Genomic DNA, 3,548 nt, shown 5'->3' on the forward strand with positions numbered 1-3,548 from the left:
GGCTCTTCTTGAGAACAAGCTGACCAAAGCCTATTCCATGGCGTGCGCTTGCTTTCTGCACGCTTCTGCGGGTTGAAACGGTGATTACAGGTTCACGCCACCTCATTGTGTGTTTCAGGTTTGTTAGTGACGCCCCCAAGTGGCCAAAATGGCAGTTACACCCAAATTGTACATGTAAAGGTGCAAATTACTCGTCCATAATCACTGTTAATTATTGGCACTGTTTACAATAATTAGTTCATTATCACCTAAAACGTAGGTGAGTTTACGTGGTAAAATCACATGGTTTTACCGCAACAGGCATCTTTTGGATCTAATTTTACCGCCTGGCTTCAAACGTGCCTGCTCCAGTTGGCATGGCAACTTCATCACGGAAGTCAAAAGTATGTGAGTAACAGCAGGGGGCGACTGATCCTCAAAAACAAGGCAACTGCCTGGAAACGCACAGGCACGCACACACACGCACACACACACAGAAACGACGAGCATAGCAGAGATCTTGCAGGTTGTCAATGGCAACCGTGCAGCGACCCTTTTTTCCCGCCCTATGACTCAGATCTATATTAGTAAAATGAGGAAACATTTCAGTTATTTGAAAGTGCGACGAAGAGGCAGCTTTTCCTCCGAGGCTGTAATGAGTAACGGCCTCTGGCTCCACAGAACTGCCTGTTTACAACCCAGTAGACCCAGCAGGGCTCACTTTGACTGGTTTTAATAACCGCTGTCATTCTTGTGATTAGAGGTAATTAAATTCGTCAGCCAACACCTATTGTGACGCAGTCAAAATCCGGCGATGGTTTGGACGTTTAATAAAGACGCTGTGTGGATTTTTCAACACAACTGTTGAAATATTTGATTTGAAAAAAAAAAAAGAAGAAGGTATTTGTCAGTAACCTTTAAATAGAGCTGTAAAGCTGTTTGAAATCAGGCATCTGTTCTATATGTTCAGCTATGTATTGCGTAATGTCTGTCTGTAATGACCAAACCCAAAAGCTTGTGCATCCCCTTGGCTACGACCTGGAATCTGTCTGGGTAAGTGTCATTCATCTGCGATGCCATCGTGTTCCTCACAGCTGAGGCGAACACATCCTACACTTCTCATCCTTCTTGTGCAGTTACCAAGCAACATGATGGCATAAAGGCCGAGGGAAGAAAGAAGCCACGGCCAGAACATGTGTGGGCAGAAGCAAAAGATGCATGAAAATAAAAGCACGCAGGCAGTCCAAAAGCACTGCACATGATTGTGCTCACATAATATCCCACCCGAACCCGAACGCCTTCCCTTTTCTCTGGGCTTATAGATGATGTGTCACGTGCAAACAGATGATTGGGGAGATCTTGGAAATCCACTGCAGCAAAGCTGCGATTGTTTTTTCATCTCCCCTCACAACAGGCCAGAGAAATGACTCTTGAAAGCAGGCTGATAAGACACAGATGCGATTACAACTAAAGGTCATAAGTGAACTGTTCAGCCAGGGTCGTCATGGGAACCGGCTCCCTAATGGTCGACTGCATGCTACCTTAATGACCCCGCGGGCTGTTTGTCAGACAAAGAAGCACAAACAGCATCAGGTGAGGAGCAGACGATAATAATATTAGCACGTTGACACACAGCTGCTAATCAGGATCAAGGAATAATATTATTTAACTGCAGTTAGAAGGAAAGTGTCAAGGTTAATGATGTTTGTTCCAACAAAGCCGAGGTCATTGTGACTGAAACAAAATTACCTCAATAAACCCAATAAATAAACACAGTTTGGGGATTTGTGAACAGGTGAACTTGAGAATGAATTTCTCCAAAATTACCTTTTTGATTCCTGTTTCAGGGGAAAATGTCTGTGTCTAAACGTGCTAATAGCACATTAGCCTGCTAGTTGACTCTGCCTAGTCTAACAACAGCAACAACACTAATAATTGTTGTTATTCCTTCCCCCTCCCTTCTTGTGTTTTCTTTCCCCAGGCAGAGTGACAGCCTGACAGAGGAGGAGGACAGCTGAGAGTGGTACCTGAAATGAGGCACACCTGGATTTCCTCTTAATTGGAGGGCTTTAATCACTGGTTGCAGTCACTGTTTCAGCCAATACAGGATGGTCAGTGGCAAATTTTAAAGGGTACTAGTGCACTTTTATGTATTTGGTGTGTTGTTTTGCCTATGAGTCTCAATGATTTTTTTTTTGTGGTTCATTAGTTAGTAGTTTAGCCTGTAAGTGCAGAGGGTTTTGTTCCTATCCACACCGGGATTAATCCCTGTTTTTTCCCCTTTTTTCCCCTTATTCCAGGCTAGACTTTCCAGCTCTGCTGCAACAGTCATCCTCTTGTCAGCTTTTCTCCAGAACAGATTGTTGCTGGGTTGATTGGACTTCGCAATGGAACCGGCCAACTGAACTGGGTACACCGACCCCTCTAATGGCCCCAGCATTTTCAATGAGCCTACTGCTGTGTCAGTTTGACTGTTCTTATAATCTGTATAATTTTGTTACCCAGACCTATTTCACATCCGTTGACCAGATTTAGAGGGTTATGATCACCCCATGTGGGGCGAGGAAGCTGGTTATCGGCTTTTTTCCCCCCCCACTGACATGGTGCTGTTCTAGTCCCACAGTACACTGTCGATTTCTGCTTTCTTGCAGCCGAAGGTGGGTGGGACGAACCGGTCCTGTGTGGCATCTTTCATAGGGGGTATTAAAAGATATAAAGGACAAATTAGCTGCTTGGATGACAAAGGGGGTTTCATATCTTCAGCTGTTCGTCTTGATAACTTCTACAGGAGAGATGCAGGGAAGGAGGCAAACGCACACACCAACACACTCTGCATTTATTGTGGTCAGTCAGGACACTTTTTTACTTAATGCCAGCAGGAACCAAAAAGACTGGGCACATTAGTATTAATAGGGAGCACGACACATCAATCAGGTTGACTCCAGCAGAGTACAGCCTTGAAGACCTCACCAGATACCTCGGGACAACTTGCCTCTGCATGTTTTCGTGGACTCAAGAGCAGAGGGAAACTTTATAGATCGTAAATTATGAACGCACCATACATCCCCACTGCACCTTTAACTATGTAAGATTATTATTTTATTCTTTGTCAGATCTCAGCAACACCTTCCACCTTCTGAGGATTAACTCCATTTTGCATGGGCACACTACAGGACACTTATTACATTATCACATCAGACGTAATTTCCCATCAGTTTTCTTCTTCATTGGAAGACTCGCAGGAGTAGACAGTGGGAGGAAGACTAGGCAGCGCGGATTGTACGACCAAATCAGATGTATGTTCCCCCGTTGTTAGGAACCCTGACCTTCAGTGGGGACATGCATCCAAGGTGGATATTGTGCCCCTTACCCGTTCCCCACCGACCCTGGTCTCACATTGCCATAGACTTTGTGACTGGACTTCCCCCAACGAAGAGCAATCGCGATTGTGGTAGATCGCTTGTCCAAGCCTGTTCACTTTATTCCTCTACCCAACTCCCCTCTGCCCTGGAAACTGCAAGAATCCAAATCCTTCATGTCTTTCAGCTTCATGGAATGTCCCAGGACAT

The sequence above is a fragment of the Takifugu flavidus genome, chromosome 7 (assembly GCF_003711565.1).
Source record: "Takifugu flavidus isolate HTHZ2018 chromosome 7, ASM371156v2, whole genome shotgun sequence".
NCBI classification, from domain to species: Eukaryota; Metazoa; Chordata; class Actinopteri; order Tetraodontiformes; family Tetraodontidae; genus Takifugu; species Takifugu flavidus.